The sequence below is a fragment of the Vombatus ursinus genome, unplaced genomic scaffold (assembly GCF_900497805.2).
Source record: "Vombatus ursinus unplaced genomic scaffold, bare-nosed wombat genome assembly UNPS02014935.1, whole genome shotgun sequence".
Lineage (NCBI taxonomy): Eukaryota > Metazoa > Chordata > Mammalia > Diprotodontia > Vombatidae > Vombatus > Vombatus ursinus.
The window spans coordinates 874,186-892,355 of NW_020954713.1; the positions used below are offsets into that span (position 1 = coordinate 874,186).

The 18,170-nt window shown below is 37.1% G+C and overlaps 1 pseudogene; it reads right to left on the reverse strand.

Moving 5' to 3' along the window:
* Positions 1–3,239: 3,239 nt before the first annotated feature.
* Positions 3,240–4,276, reverse strand: LOC114029613 (annotated as a pseudogene).
* Positions 4,277–18,170: the final 13,894 nt, after the last annotated feature.

Consider the following 18,170-nt stretch of genomic DNA (forward strand, 5'->3'; position numbering starts at 1 on the left):
ACAACACCTCTACTAAGTCTGTATCCCAAAGAGATAAAAAAAAAAAGTAAAAGGATCTATATGTACAAAAAAAAATATTTATAGCAAAGAATTGGAAATCAAAGGGATGTTCATCAGTTGGGGACTGGCTCAACAGGTTGTAGCATATGATTGTGGTGGAGTACTATTGTGCTGTAAGAAATGATGAGTGGGTGTGTAGTAGTAGCCAGAGTGGAACATGACTTACAACTCCACAGAAGAAAGTAAAGTACCTTGAGCAAATGTTAACAGCAGAAGAAACTCCAATGATCTCATGGGAACATTTCCATGTGACTCTGGGCCTACATAGCAATATGTCTTCTTTGTTCTGTTTCTATATAATATTTTACCAATAATATTGGTGCAGTGATCCATTTCACCATTCTGTCCTTCTGCTGCCAAGAACTGGGTCTCATAAGCAAACTCCTCCAAACAACCCAATTAACCCTAATAAAACCTATATAGTCTCTTTCTCCTTCTCTCTCTTCCTCCCTTCCAGACTTCAGTGGTGTCAGAAAGACAAACAGAGGAGAGAGAGAGAGAGAGAGAGAGAGAGAGAATACTCAGTGAAGTGTAGATTATTTGTGATATAATTCATAAAAGCAAGTAGGAATGAGAAGAGAATGGGCAAAAGAAAGTCATAATCTATTTGCAATAACAGTATGAATAGTAGGTTTTTAGAGTAAATAGTCTGGAGACTTTTGAAGGAAAAAGTGTACTGTCACTTTAAAACTCTGGCAGTAGGGTAAGAGTAGCTAGCCTGGTAATTGGAAGCTTCAGCAGGAAATGGCCTGCATATGCAAGATTGTTAAGAGGCAGGTTTGGGGGCAGTGTTGGTAAAGTTTCAAGGAGAAAGAAAAGAAGGCTTACACTTTAGAATAGAACTGGCACTTAGAAACTGCCTAATATTAACCTTTTCCTAGCTCACAGAAAAAAAAGAGAAAAAAATTGTATGAATTGGGAAACAACCAAAGAGTAATTGAGTTTGACTGGAACATCTAGTTAGATACTTAAAGAATCTTACAAACTAAAGTTAAATACTAATCAATTTAAAAATAACTTTTTAAATTGGTGTGCATCTTGAAATTGAAAACTCAGCTATAAATTATATGGGGCTCCTACTCATTTTATAATAAATCTAATTAACTGTAATTGATATTGTTTTGAGTTTTGAATTCAGGTATAGTTGTCTGATGGATCATTAAATCAGTAATCCACCATTCAAGAGAAACACCACAAGACACTTAGAGGAAATGAGATCTTGAACTATTACAGGTGGGGGTTAGTATCAGGGGGGAAAGCCAAGAGGATAATCTTGGCATAACCAAAAGTAGGATGTTCAATTTGAATTTTAAGAACTGTCTTACATTCTCTCTACAAAAAGAGAAACTTACTTAAGAGAGCAGGAAGAGTAAACCCAAGCCCTCCTTAGGAATTCCAGATAGACAAGCTGCAATAGCTTGGGGGGGAAATCCTGCCAATTGTTTCCATTACTGAGTTATTAGATTGGTAGGGACTGGAAAATTATGAAAAATTTGGAAGAAAGAACTGATAATTTCTGTGTGGGAAAAGGAACAAAGAAAAGACTTCCCTTTATCTATAGACTTGCAAAGCTTCTTGAAACCATCTGTGCAGGCAAAGTCATCAGCCCTGGGAAAAGAGCTTATTATGGCTTATGGAGTTCCCGAACAATGAAATGGAGTTGCTGAGAATTTAAAAGTTTGTTTATAATAAAGAAGTGATTTGTAATGATTGATCTTCACACCAGGATAAGTTTAAACTCAAGAAGGGGAAGAAAAGAAAAACAAGTGAAAGATGTTAAGTGAAATCTTGTGTGTGTGTGTGTGTGTGTGTGTGTGTGTGTGTGTGTGTGTGTGTGCTGGCAAACTTTTATTACTTACTGCAACACCATGAGAGTGATAACAATTGTATCCAGCCCTAAGCTGTGATAGTGACACTTGCTGTGTGAGACAAAATCTCTTGGGACTGTAATTGATATTGTTTTGAGTTTTGAATTCAGGTATAGTTGTCTGATGGATCATTAAATCAGTAATCCACCATTCAAGAGAAATACCACAAGACACTTAGAGGAAATGAGGTCCTGAACTGTTATAGGTGGGGGTTAGTATCGGGGGGGGGGGGGAAAGTCAAGAGGATAATCTTGGCATAACCAAAGGTAGGATACTCTTGATTCAGTTTCCCCATTGTATTACTTCCTTTTGAACAGGAATATTTTTCAGCTGGTTATTCCTGAGTTTGGCTGAGGTGGAAGTGTTACTGCATGATTGGCTGTCAACTATGACTCTTACCTGGAATCAGACAGAACTAAGGATATTGAATCCTGATATACATGTGTTGAAACATTCTGTGTCCTTAGGCTTAGGCCTGAAGGACCAGTTTTGATGCTGTTATAATCATTTCTCTGCTTTTTTTTTTTCATAACAAATTTCCTTAATCCGAGCAAGTGATCAGTAGAAGATATGACCACAGTGCAAGTCTGTAAGATCTTACTGTTTTCAATTTAGATGTATAGTCATTCCATATCCCAAACAGATATTCTATTTCTATATAATATTTGACCTGGCCTGGGGTTTGTGCAGGAATCCACTAAACCATTATGTCCTCCTGCTGCCAAAGACTGGGTCTCCTGAACAAACTCTTCCTAACAACTCAATTAATCCTAATAAAACCTATGTACTACCAAACTGTCATGAGCCCCTCTTTCTTCAGTATTTCAGTCTTGTCTCAGAGGGTCTGCCTCCCTACAATTGGCATATTAGGGCAGAACAGATTAGCCCCCTTAGATGTGTCCTTACAATTGGCATAGCTGGCAGGATAATCTGCCCCCCCACAAATTTTGTGTCTTTACAGAAGGGTGGTTTTAGAAAAATATGGTATGGCCTATATGAACTGATGTAAAGTGATGTAAGAAGAACCATTGTGCATAGAAACAGCAAAGTTGCAATGATGATCAACAGTGAAAGAGTTTGCTACTCTGATCAATGAAATGATCCATGACAACTCCAAAGGACTCATGATGAAAAATGCTTTCCATCTCCAAAGAAAAAACTGATGAACTCTCATGCAAATTGAAGTATAATTTTCTCACTTTATTTTTCTTACATTATTTTGAAATTTGACTAGCATGGAAATATGTTGTACATATTTTCACATATGTAATTGATATCATATTGCTTGTTTTCTTAGTGAGTAGGGAGGAATGGAAGGGAGGGAGAGAAAATGAAACTCAAAATTTTTAACAGCTTATTAATACAGTATTTATCTGTCTTCCTTCTGTCAAAACCTGAGCCATAGCTTTCCCAGGGCTGCCTGGTAAGATGGAGGGGGAAGTATACACAAGCTGGAAGAGACATGGAAGGACCAAGACAACAAGGAAGAACCTTCAGAAACACTGGGGAATAGAAATGGCTCCATCACAGGGCAAAGAGGATGAGGAAGGCCACCATCAGGCAAAAGAGCCCCATGGCCTCAGACCGAGCAAAGCCCAGGATGGAGTAGGAAAAGAGCTGCTGCTTCAAGGAGAGGGTTTTGGCATAACCAATGATGAGACTTCCAAACACAGTCCCAATCCCAGCTCCCGAATCAGCCACCCCTACAATGGCAGCCCCAGCTCCAGTGAACTTGTCTGTTATGTCAATATCCCTTGAGACAGCACTGGTTTGGAATCCACATCTGGGGACAAATGAGGTCAAGGGACCTGATGCTGCCAAAATGCTGAGGTTCTCATCTGTCCAAACCTCTGGTTGTTTTAGCACCACTGTAGATAACAGTCTATTCAGCAGTGGAGAGCTCTCCTCACAAGGGCAGGGGCAGAGATGAACTAGGCACAGACATACATTCTCAGGGGGTGAGGGACAAAGCTGAAAAGGTGCTGGCAGAGCAAAAGAGACAGAGGAGGGGAAATGTTTTAAAAAATAAATAAATGGGGGGAGCCAAGATGATGAATGAAAGGTAAAGAGCCTCTCCCCAAAACCTCTCCAAACAACTTTAAATAATGGCTGAAAAAAATTCTGAAATGGCAGAACTCCTCCAGAAGATGGGGGAAAACAATTTTCCAGCCCAAACCAACTAAGAATGTCAGCAGGAAAAGAGAGAACAAAGCATAGTCCAACACAGGCTGTGGCCCAACAAACCAGCAGTAGGCCTGGGGGGTAATTGAATCAGTTGTGACAGTGGCATTTTCTGGACCTTTTAGCCCACAGGTGGTAAGCAGGTCCCACAACTGGTCAGAAGGAGATTACAGGGAGGGCAGATCAGAGGGGGTAGTCAGAAGCAAAACAGTTTTAAGGAGGGACAGGGTGAAAGGACAGAGAGAATAGAATAAACAGGAGGGGGGATAGACTGGAGGGAAATAGTCCTTCACAATGTGACTATTGTGGAGGTGTTTTGTATGACTACACATGTATAACCTGTATCAAATTGTTTGCCTTCTCAATGAGGGGATGTAGGGAGGGAAGAAGGGAGAGAATTTAGAACTAAATTTTTAAAAAATGAATGTTAAAATTGTTTTTACATGTAACTAGGGGAAAATAAAATACTGAATAAAAAAAGAAAAAGAAAGAAATGATGAGCAGGATGCTCTCAGAAATACCTGGAAAAACTCAAATGAGCTGAGGCAAAGTAAAATGTATTATGTACAAAGTCACAGCAATATTGTAAGATGATTAGGTGTGAGTGACTTAGCTATTCTCAGCAATGCAGTGAACCAAGACAACTCTGAAGGATTTATGATGAAAAAGTGCTATCCATGCCCAGAGAAAGAATTGATGGTATCTGAATACAGATTAAAGCATACTTTTTTTTACTTTCTTTATTTTTCTTGAGGGTTTTTTTTTGGTCTGTGTTTTCTTTCACAACATGACTAATACAGAAATATGTTTTGTATGACTATACCCATATAACGTATATCAAATTGCTTCCTTTTTCAACAAGTAGGGTGTGGAGGGAGAAAGGGAAAGAATTTGGAACTTAAAGTTTTCAAAACAAATGTTAAAAAATTGTTTTTTCATGTAATTGGGGGAAATAAAACACTAAATAAGAATTATTGGGCTACTTGAAAGTCATAATTAAAAAAAGAGCCTACACATCATATTTCAAGAAATTATATTTTAAAAAAGGGCAAAATAGAAATGGAAAGAATCCACTGATCACTTCCTGAAAGAGATCCCAAAATGGAAAATCTCAGGAATATTATGACTAAATTCTGGAGCTCCCAGGTCAAGGAGAAAATATTGTAAGCAGCCAAAAAGAAACAACTTAAATATCATGGAGCCACAGTCAGGATAACACAAGATTCAGCAGCTTCTACATTAAAGGATCAGAGGGCTTGGGATATGATATTCCAGAGGGCAAAAGAGCTAGAATTACAACCAAGAATCACCTGCCCAGCAAAACTGAGTGAAATCCTTCAGGGAGGAAAATGTATATTCAATGAAATAAAGGAGCTTTAAGCATTCCTGATGAAAAGACCAGAGTTGAATAGAAAATTTAACTTTCAAATACAGGGCTCAAGAGAAGCATAAAAATGTAAACAGGAAAGATAAATCATAAGGTATTTAATAAGATTAAATTGTTTACATTCATATGTGAGAAAATGATGCTTATAACTCCTAAATACTTTCTCATTATTAGGGCAGATATAAAGAGTGTACATAGACAGAGGACATGGGTGTGAGTCAGATATGATGGGATGATTATCTTTAAAAACACAAAATTAGCATTGTACACAGTAACGGCAACACTGTGCAATGATCAACTTTGATAGACTTAGCTCTTCTCAGCAATACAATGATCCAAGACAATTCCAAAAGACTCATGATGAAAAATGCTATCCACATCCAGAGAAGGAACCATGGAGTCTGAATGCATATCTAAGCATACTATTTTCTCCTTTTTTTTATCCTTTCTTATGGTTTTTGCCTTTTGTTCTGATTCTTCTTTCACAACATGATTAATGTGGAAATATGTTTAACATGATTGTATATGTATAGCCTATATCAGATTGCTTACCCTCTTGGGGAGGGGAGGGAGGGAGGAAGAAAAAAAATTTGGAACTCAAGATCTTATAAAAGTGAATGTTGAAAACTAACTAAATAAATAAAAACAAAAAAATTAAAAGGTGAGAAAGAGGAAAGCACTGGGGGAATGAACAAGTAGAATGGGATAAATTATCTGACATAAAATAGGCACAAAAGAGCTTTTACAATGTGAGGGAAGATGAGGAAGGTTGGGAAGGGGGACGGTGTACCTTACTCTCATGAAAAGTGGCTCAAAGAGGGAATAACATATACACTCAGTTGGTTATAGAAATCTATCTTACCCTATCTTTACTTAAAGAAATTTATCTTACAGTAAAGGAGGAGGGGAAGGGATGGGGGGGCTGATAGAAGGGAGAGTGGAGGGAGGTAAAAGTCAAAAGAAAAACACCTTTGAGAATGGGCAGGGTGAAAGGAGAGAGTAGGATAAACATTGGAAAAATAGGACGGAGGAAAGACATAATAATCATAACTGTGAAAAAAAATTGACATCAAGTTTCCCTGAGAAAGGCCTCCTTTCTCAAATACATAGAGAACTGATTCAAATTTATAGAAATAAGAGCCGTTTCTCAATTGATAAATGGTCAAAGGATATGAACAGGAAGTTTTCAGAAGAATTAATATGAACTACCTATAGTAATGAAAAAAATGCAGAGATTCCTTCTGTCCACTCCCCTCCCACAACTTCCTTCTTCTCTTTTAATCTTAGCTGTATTGGTTTTGCTTATGCCCAAATTTTTTAATTAGATGTAATCCAAATTTCCCATTTGACCTCCTGGGAACCCCTCAGTCTCTTGTTTGGCCATGAACTCTTCTCCTACGCATACTTCTGATAGGTGATTTCTCCCATAATTCCCTAATTTATGTCACCCTTTATATCCAAATTATATACCTATTGGGAGCTTGCCTTGGTATACAGCCTGAGATGTTGGTCTATACTTAATTTCTACCAAATTGCTTTCCCATTTTCCCAATAATATTTTTTGAATAGTGACTTCTTGCCTGAATAGGTGGGATCTTTGGATTTATCAAATTCTAAGCTACGGGGATCACTGGCTTCTGTGCACTGCACCTAATATTTTTTGTCTATCAATCTCTTTATTTCTTACCCAGTACCAAATTATTTTGATGATTATGACTTTGCAATGTAGTTTAAGATTTGGTATTGCTAGGCTCTCTTCCTTCCTACTTTTTTTCATTAATGTCATTGATATTATTGACCTTTTTTCCTCCTCCAGATGAATTTTGTCATTTTTTTTCTAGATCTATGAAATATTTCTTTGGTAGTTTGGTATTTATTGGCATATAATTGGGTGAAATAGAAGTTAACAATTTTCTTTATTTCTTCTTTATTGGTTGTGAATACATTTTTCATGTTTTATGCTAGTAATTTGGTTTTCTTCTTTTTAAACTTGTTAGCTAATTATTTTTCCTATTTTATTGTTTCAAAGACTCAACTACTCATTCTAGTTATTATTATGAAGTTGTTGGGTTTTTTTGCTTTCAATTTTCTCTTTTTTGATTGTAGGGAGTTCTATTTTGGTGTTTAATTGGGGACCTTTAATTTGTTTATTTTCTGGGGTTTTTTTTAGTTTCATGTCCATTTTATTGATCTGTTCTTTTTCTTTTTATTAATGAAAATATTTAGAAATTTGAATTTTCCCCTAAGTACTGCTTCGGTTACATTCTCAAAATATTGGTGTATTGTCTTGTAGTTATTACTATCTTTAATTAAATTACTTTTTCTATTATTTGCCCTTTTAATTAGTCATTCTTGAAAGCAAAAAAACCCAACAACTTCATAATAATAATTAGAATGAGTAGTTGAGTCTTTGGAAAAAAACTCTACTTGAGTCAGGCCTTGAAAGAAAGCTCCTTTCTCTGAATGATAGCACTTTCCTAAGAGCCTGTAATATCCCTGTCAGAGGGTACTCAGGCCACCAGAGGGTATTCAGTCAACAACTACAGGCTTCTCCATTTGCCACCCCACCAAAGTCAAAGGGAAGCTGAGCTGCAAAAATATCTTTGATCAACTGACCATATTTGAATTTAATCTAGGGCAGGGGTTCTTTCTTATGTCTTGGACCTTTTGGGTAAATCCAGGAGCCTATGGTGGAGCCTATGGACTCCTCTAAACATTTATTGCCTACATTCATAGTTGAAGGAAACTCCAAATTTCAGGGAGAGGTTAATGAAAATAACTCACTTTATTGTAGTTTTATTCATACCCAAGTTCATGGAGCTCCTGAAATCTATCCCTAGACACTAAGTTAAGAACCACTGATCTACATGATAGAATGGAATATTCCTCAAAATGTTAAAATGTTAAAATATGAAATCTGCCATCTATCTTGATCAGAGCCCCGCCCCCCCCTCCATGGTTCTACTCTTTCAAGTCAAATTCCATTGCTTTTGCAGATTCTAAGATTTAACATGTGGTGATCAAAGTTTGTTGTACTTGAATGAAGTGAAGAAGAGATTAGATTGAACATTCTATATGGAGATTTTCCTCTCCAACCTCATTCCCCAGATGTCCTCTCATTTCCCTCCTATATCTTCTGGTTTGGATAGGCGAGAACTGGAACACACATACCCGCAGCTTGTGGGAAAGGAATAGGGGAGGGACATTCACTCCAATAGAAGATCGTGGACCAAAAGGGAATGTAAGGAAGACTACAACAGACTTCTCCCCATCTTAGGCTCATGAACTAAAAGAAAAATCAGCTTCCCCAAATCACTAGTTAAACAAGATTCATAGTTGCTTGCAGCTTCATCACCTTGTCTCTATCTCCCCTCAACTTCTTCCAGGGATAATGAATCATCAATAAACTAGCATAAAGGTTGCTGAAGATCCTGGTAAATCCCTTCTCTCCACCCACTAGTGAACTCTTATTTAAACAGAACAAAAGTCACCAGATGGGCTAAAGGGTGACCAAGTTGCATTTGTGTCTCAGTGTTCCCTTTTCACTCTTCTTTATGTTCTGCTTTCTTGTGCTTCAGACCCCTAGAAAAGACGGGCAAATACCATGGTGCCCCAACTTCTGGCCAGGACAGATAGAAGTGTCCTTTCCTCTCTGCCCCTACAACAAAAGCAGCTGTGGCTGTTGTGGCTCCTGCCACTGCTGCTGATACTGTCATAGACTCAAGGAGGTGTAAGAGAGGCAATGACACTTCCACCAGAAGTTGGGGCACCATGATAGTGAGGCAACTAGGAGCCAATATACCTGGGGCATGTTTTATTCTTGGGCACCAGCAAGGAAATCTCGGGCAGCAGATGGAACCACAGGGAAAACCAGTGCAGCTTTAAGAAGAAATGATGCAATGTTGCTAAGACTGCCAGCTATGTTGAATGGGGAATCCGGTTGTGCTGGTGAGCTGGAGATTTCCCAATTAGTTAATGAGTCTGAATTAAAGAGTAGAAGCTCATCACTGTCTTTTCAGGTTTCCCTAGTATTTTAACTCTAATCCTGAGACAGGGAGAGAATACTTACCTTTCAACTGATTTCTTTTCTTTTTTTCCCTCTTTATTATTTTTTCTTACATTTTAAGGTCTGAACTGTCTCCTGCCCTCCCTCCCCACTCCACCCTAGAAAAGACCACCATTTGACAAAGATTTATAAATATATGTAAAACCATGTTATATGTAGTTCTATTTATCAACTCTTTCCCTGGAGATATATAGCATCTTCTTTCATAGGTCCTTTATAGTTTATTTGAGTATTTATAGTACTCAGAATGACTTGGTTATTCACAATTACTCTTTGAACATTATTGCTGTTACTGTGTACAACATTCTCTTGGTTCTGCCTCACTTCATTTTTTATTATTTCATGCAAGTCTTTCCATGTTTTTTCTATAAATCAAGCAGCTCATCATTTCTTAGAGTGCGGTGGTATTCCATAACAATCATATAACCACAACTTATTTAGATATTCCACAAAAAGAGCTGCTACAAATATTTTAGAATATATAGGTTCTTTTCCTTTTTCCACCAATCACCTTGGGAAACAAACGTAATAGTGGTATTGCTGGGTCAAAGGGTATACACAACTTTATAATTCTTTGGGCACAATTTCACATTGTTCTCCAAAATGGTTGAATCAGTTCACAGTTCCACCAACAATTTGTTAATGTCCAAATTTTTCTACAATACTTTCAACATTTGTCATTTTCCCCTTCTATTATTTTAGCCAATCTGATGGGTGTGAGATGCTATCACAAAATTGTTTTAATTTGCATTTCTCTAACCAATAATAATTTAGAGCATTTTTTTCATAACCCATTTCTTTTCAAAACCACCGGAGAGCATTTAGTTAAGAATCTTCTAGCCACACCTGAAGGTCTTAGAAGGTAATTGTGAGCAGGGCTAAGAGATGGGTACAAAACACGTAATGCCACTTTCCTAAAACATTTTGTTTTTAAACATCTTCAATTCAATGTCTCCAAAAAAGTGTTCATATTTCGCCCTAAGTAAGTAGAACCAGGAAAAAAATGATACAATGACTGTAACAATGTAAATGAAAAAACCATATGCAAAAATAAAACTGAATGCTATTTGCTGTATAATGAGAAGAATAAGTGAGAAAATATATCTCTTTCCCTTCATTAGAGAGATGGGACACTAGGGGTGTGGAGCATTGCCTAAACTCAGACTGAATTGATGAGTTGCTTAGTTTAGGTAAGCTTTTTATTGCTTATTGCAAAGGGAGAGGATAGTAGGAGAAGGAGGGTGCACTTGGATGTGATTATAATAAAAAACCAAAATGCATTAACAAACACTAAAAAGAAAGAAGGAAAGCATTTTGAGGAAGGTGAGCAAGACTGACTCCAAGTTGAACAAAGAGCTGTGTTTGCAATAGTCAAAAAATATATACACATACAACGTGTGTGTGTGTGTATGTGTGTGTGTGTGTAGCACTTATTGTGTGCAAGGTGTGCTAAAAAAAAAAGTTACCTTGTTAGAGATAACAATTACGTAAATTGTTTATGGGACAGTGGGCACAATAGTTGGAATACTGAACCTAGAGTGAGGAAGACCTGAGTTCGAATCTGGCCTCAGATACTTCCTAGCTATGGGTCCCTGAGTAAGTCACTTAACTTCTGTTTGCCTCAGTTTCCTCATCTGAAAATTGAGATAATAAAAGCTCCTACCTCCCAGGCTTGTGAGAAGCAATTGGGGTAATAATAAGTGCTATACAAATGTTACTGGTGATGATGGCAAAATATTTTAAAATGTAAAATATAGGTGCCACAGAATATTTGAACATCCCTGACATTTTCTACTCTTTCTTAGCAGACTTCTCCCACTTAACAGACACCCCTCCCACCAGAAACCTATAAAAGTGTATATCTATGCTTTGCACATTTGGAACAGTGCTCAGAACAATCTGAGTCTGTATCCCCTTGTTAGCTAGGCTTATGGTTCTTTGATCCTTCCCAGTGATGTCTATCTGTTTTTCCTCCCCTGCTCCCTCCCATAATATTGCAATATAACAATACCGGGGTTTCAAAGTTTCATCTTCTTTCTCTTACTCCATATATCTCTGAATCCCATGGGAATGGCCTCTCACTCAGCCTTCCAGGAGCAGGGTGGCATCCTGATCAGGGCCCTTGAAATTCAGGGTAAAGTCTGAATTTTGTTTCCTCACATTGACTGCTTTCTCAGACTTAGTTCTGAATAAGCTCTGGGAAAGGTGAAATGGGTATTTTCTCGCATAAGGTATGTGGACACTTACTCTCATTCTCTGGGCTGTATTAATCATTTGCCCTCATGCTGCAACCACAGTTATGCTCAAACTCATTCTGTGTGTTTAGGAAGTAACCCTGATGTCTGGGGAGATGGGAGGAGAAGGAAAAATACATTCCCTCCACTTGGCACTTTAGCTCTCAAGCCCACATCAGTGTTCTTCCCTTTACACAAATCACCCACTCACAATGATTATGTTTTTAGATCTTAAACATAGTCATTTGTTTAACAATAAGGCCAAATAAATCATAATAATAATATCACAAGTACTCATATATTAAAGCAAGTGCAGGAATAATAGATACATCACAATCTATACATAAACCTAAGTCACACTTTCCCACCAGTGTACTCAGTACTGGTAGGGGAGAATGGGCACACTGACAGAAACCTCACAGGGAAACAGATGAGTGAGGAAAATCCAGGTGCCAGTAGGTAACTCAAATTCTGCACTGCAGGCTAATTCTTCACTTGCCATGATTCTGCAGAGCACAATTAGATAGCAGCATCTCTTCATATACAATACAAAACCTGTCTTTAGCCCCTTTCTGCTTTTGCCACTCTAACTATAGATGGCAGCAGAGAGCAACAGATCCTTCTGAAAGAAGTGAAGAGCTGGCCAGATTTATCTATCTTGATTAGGATTTTGCACTGCGTGGTTAGATCACTGCATCTCTTCCTTTTCAAGCAAAGCAAATTCAAAGCCTATCTTTCCTCTTTCCCCTTTTCCTACTCTAACCAGAGAGGACAAAAGAGCAAGAGGACCTTCTGAGAGTTGTCACCTCTCTCAAACATTAGGTGACACTGAAGGGCAATAGCGGTGGCCACAATCCCCATTGAGATATGTACTTTGAAGGTAGAGAGTATAGTAAGTATTTAAGTAGATGGGAGCAAAAAAGACAATGTTGTAAAAGGTAACATAGATTTGTCTCAAGTCCTGTAGACCCTGCTTTAACTATTTCCCAAGCAATCTTCAGGTATATACAACACCTAACATTTGGGGATAAAGGCAATCCAAGGAAGAGGGACCACTGCTCCTCTGACCAAGTAAGACCCTCATCTTGCACTGGCTGCTATGAAATTCAGACAAAGGATTGCCTCATTGTGGAACTTGTCACAGTGCTTGGCACATAGTACATGCTTAATAAATGCTTAATGACTAACTGGTTGAGAGAAAAGAGAATGGCTTGGGAAGTCCATCTTGTAAAATCAATTATCATTATGTCCAATCTTGCATCATGTCTCTCTGTATCCCTATCAGCTAAGTAAATCCTCAGGGCTGGGGGGGTTTTTGAGTGGAGGGTGGGTTACTTAGACTTAAGTCTTCAGTCAATCAATAAACATTTATTCAATGCCTGCCATATGCCAGTCACTGTGCTAAGCACCATGAATATAAAGAAAGGCAAAAGAGATAACATGCAAATAAGTATGAACAAACAAGATATACACAAGATAAATTCGGGGAAAGCTAAATTAGAGATAATCTGAGGAAGATGGAACTAGTATTAAGTGAGATTGGGAAAAGCTTTACCTGGGACTTAAAAGAAGCCAGGGGAAATGGGAGATAAAGATGAGGAAGGGGGGAATTCTAGTCATGAAGTATAACCAGTGAAAAATGCTGACAGTCCTGAAATGGAATGTTCTGTGTGGGCAACAGCAAGGAAGCCAGTGTCACTGTATGACAGAGTATACAGAGGGGAGTAAGGTGTCAAAAGGTTGTGGGGGAGGGAACAATTTATGAAGAAAAGGATTTCTAATCACTATACCTTACCAGGAAGAACTAATGTGGCCATCAGGTAGCTACATTAGTAGCAGAGAATGATGCCCAGAATTGAGCACAGATGTGGTCAAAGCAGAGATGTGATGTCCATTAGAAAGCAGCAGAATGCAGTGTAATAATATCACCAGAGGACATCAGTAGTTCTGCAGTGTCAGAAGAGTTACATCAGTCGTATTTTTTTCTTTGACTATATGTCTCTCATATGTGTGCCATCCATTCATGTTCCCTGGCTACATGAGTTCCTGTCTTGTATTTCTTAATGCACATTTCCTTGCTATTGATTTTCCTTACATGTGCACTCTCTATGCTGGTCCCTGTAATAGATGCTCCCTACCCTACAGGTGTCTCCATACTGATCTTGTGGAAATAGTGGCAGGCTATGCCACATGTGTGCATGGGGGAGGGGGGCATTTTTCTTGTCACTTTAATTTCTATACTGTTTGATCAAATTTTTTTTGTTTGAACTAATGCATCCTCATGGTGTCTAGCTTTTAAAATAAGCATTTTAGTGGAGGCTTTTAAGTTTTGGTTTTGAGTGAATACTGACCACAGACAACTCTAAACATTAGAAAGCTCTTCTGGGATATACATATGTGAGAAAGGGTACCCCAGAGGATGTATTTTGGTGGATTGTCCAGAACATTTATTTTTGAACATTTCAGTATTGCAGAGATCCACTGAAGATTCATATATACAAGTATATGTATGCATGCAAGTATGAATGTATCTTTATGTATTTTTGTATGTATGTGTATATAAGTGTGTGTTTACATATGTATGTACATACATGGGTGCATATAACCCCAGCCTCAAAGCCCATTGGTATTGGACTCTAGATCCCTAGGTGGATTGGAGTTGGTGAGAGTGGGAAAGAGGAGAACTCTTTAGTATTCTTTAGCTCTCTTCAAGCTTTCTTTGAACTGCTAAGTCTCTTTGGACTTCAGATGCTTCTGGCTCCTAACTTCAAGTGGGAAGATGGATGAGGCAGCTCCATTTTATGCATGTCCTTTTTAGGCTATATTAAGACAAGAGCATTTTCCAACATGACTTTTCCAGGCAGATGAGCTTTTCAGCTAAAAATTTTTATGGTTGTGAGCTTAAGTACTATTATCTATTGCATCACTGTATACATTGTGATTAGCACTCAAATCAAAATGAAGAGCATTTCCATATAGTTGTTGGATTGTTGATGCCAAATGATGGATTTTGATCCCCACAAGGGGTTTTGGGGGCCAGTTGTGCCTAATGCATGGGAGGGGGGGAAACAAAAAAAATCAAGAGTGCTCTTCAAGATGCTGTGGGCAATTTGGAGAGATGTGAAGTACTTGCCTGCTTGCCTGATTATATGAGACTACATTGCTTGCATTTTGTAAATGGTTTGGAACAATGGCATATTTCATCATCTCTTTGGAAAGAAAATTTGGTTAGAATATCTCGAAACTATTCATTGGATCTCCATTCCAAACAAAGTCAAAGAAATAGAAAACAAGTTTAGGCCAATCAGTCAGCAAACACTAATAAATTGCTTACTATGTGCCAGCTTCTGGAAAAACAAAGAAAAGCAACCAGATGGTCTTTGCCTTCAGACTTGAATTCTAATGGAGGAGACAACATGCAAATACAACAAGGTTGTAAGTCTAAGCATTTGAGGAAATGGTGGTACCATTGACAATAATAAGAAAGTTGGAGAGATGGGGGCAGCTAGGTGGTGCAGTGGATAGAGCACTGGCCCTGGATTCAGGAGGACCTGAGTTCAAATCCAGCCTCAGACAAAAAAAAAGAACACTCACTAGCTGTGTGACCCTGGGCAAGTCACTTAACCCCATTGCCTAGCCAAAAAAAAAAGTTGGAGAGAAAGTTTGAGAGAAGAGATAAAGTTTTATTTTATGTATGTTGAGTTTGAGATGCCTACAGGACACATGACTTGAGATGTTCAAAGGGCAGTTACAGACATAGGAGCACAAGAAAAATTAGGGTTAGATATATAGATCTGGAAATTATCTACGTAAAGGTGACAATTGGATCCATGGGAACTGATAGATCACTAACTGAGATAGAATAGAGAGGAAAAAAATAAGATCCAAAAGAGAGCCTTGGGGGACAGCAATGGTTAGTGAGTATTCTTTAAATGAAGATCAAACAAAGGAGAGTGAAAAGAATGGTCAGAGAGGCAAGAGAAAAACCAGGAAAGGATAATGACATGAAAATCTTGCCTTATGGCAAGATAGAACAACATAAAGTATTACTGTATATTGCCAATAAAGCCCAGCAGCAAGAAATAGAAAGAAAAATTCTATTTAAAATAACTGTAGACAATTTAAAATACTTGGGATTCTACCTGCCAAGACAAACCCAGGAAGTATATGAACACAATTACTGAACACTTTTCACACAAATAAAGTCAGATCTAAACAACTGGGAAAATACCAATTGTTCGTAGGTAGGCCAGGCCAACTCAATAAAAATGACAATTCCACCTAAATTAATTTACTTATTCAGCACCATACCAATCAAACTACCAAAAATCTATTTTATAGACCTAGCCCTGATGTAGAGAAATCAGTCTATAGTGGTGCTGATGGCCAATTCAGCTAACTATAGAAGCTGAAAGATTGACCAGTGATAGCAGAACAATACCCATCAGATTAGGCATTAGACTAACAAGCAGCTAAGTGATACAATGGATGGATCCCTGAACCTGCAGTCAGAATGAGGGTTCAAATTCCTCCTCAGGACAGGGTAAAAAAGGAGAAAGAAGGATAAACAGGGAAAATAAGATGGAAGGAAATACACAGTTGATAACCATAGCTATGAATGTGAATGGGATGACCACACCCCTAAAACAGAAATGAATATCAGAACAAATTAAAAACTAGAATTCAAGAATATGTTGTTTACAAGAAAGACACTTGAAACAGACACACACAGAGTAAAAATAAGAGGCTGGAGCAAAATCTATTATGCTTCTACTGAGTTAAAAAGAAAAAGTAGGGGTAGCAATCTGAGATCATGATCTCACACAAAGCAAAAGCAAAAGTACACCTAATTAAAAATGATAAGCAGGGATTTTACATTTTGCTAGAAAGGTACCATAGAAAATAAATTAATATCAATACCAAATATATATGCACCAAATGTCATAGCATCCAAATTCTTAAAGGAAAATTTAAATGAATTACAGGAGGAAATGGACAATAAAACTATACTGGTGGGGGATCTCAACTTTTCCCTCTCAGAACTAGATAAACCTAACCACAAAATAAACAAGAAAGAAGCTAAGGAGAGGAACAGAATTTTACAAATGTTAGATAGAATAGACCTCTGGAGAAAACTGAATAGGAATAGAAAAGAATATACCTTTTTCTCAGCTGTACATAGAACCTTCACAAAAATTGACTGTGTTTAAGGCATAAAAATCTCACAACCAAATGCATAAAAGCAGAAATATTAAATGCATCCTTTTCAAATCATTAAGCAATAAGATTATATTCAACAAAGTAGTTTGGAAACATACATTAAAAATTAATTGGAAACTAAGTAATCTAATCCAAAAGAATAAGTAGGTCAAAGAAAAACTCATAGAAACAGTCAATAATTTCATTAAAGAGAATGACAACAATGAGACCAACATACCAAAATTTATAGGATGCAGCCAAAGCAGTACTTAGGAGACAATTTATATGTCTAAATGCTTACATCAATAGAATAGAGAAAGAACAGATCAATAAATTGAACACGCAGCTAAAAAAGAAAAGCTATAAAAAGAACAAATTAAAAATTCTCAATTAAACACCAGATTGGAAATCCAGAAAATCAAAGAGGAGATTAACAAAATTGAAAGTAAGAAAAACCATTGAAATAGAATAAAACTAAGAGCTGATTTAGGGGGGGACAATAAAAGAGATAAATCATTGGTTAATTTGATTTTTTTTTAATTAAATAAGAATGCCAAATTACCAGTATCAAAAATTAAAGGGGTACATTCACCACCAATGAACATGAAATTTAAGCATTTATTAAGAACTATTTTGTCCAACTGTATGCCAATAAATCTGATAATCTAAGTAAAATGGATGAATATTTACTAATATTTACTGCCTATATTAGCAGAAGAGGAAAAAGAATACTTAAATAACCCTATCTTAGAAAAAGAAATTTAAGGCATAGAAAAAATTCCCAAGACCAGATGGATTCACAAGTAAATTCTACCAAACATTTAAAGAACAATTAATTTCAATACCATGCAAATTGTTTGGGAAAAATAGGCAAAGAAAGAGTCTTAGCAAATTCCTTTTATGACACAAATATGTTGTTGATACCTAAACCAGGAAGAGCAAAAACAAAGAAAGAAAACTATAGACCAATTTGCCTAATGAATATTGATGCTAAAGTTTTAAATAAAATACTAGCAAGGAGATAAAAACAATATATCATGAAGATAATACATTATGATGTAGTAGGATTTATATCAGGAATGCAGGACTAGTTCACTTTAGAAAAACATCAGCATAATTGACTATATCAATAACAAAAAGGTAAAAAAAAAATATGATTATCTCAAGAGATACAG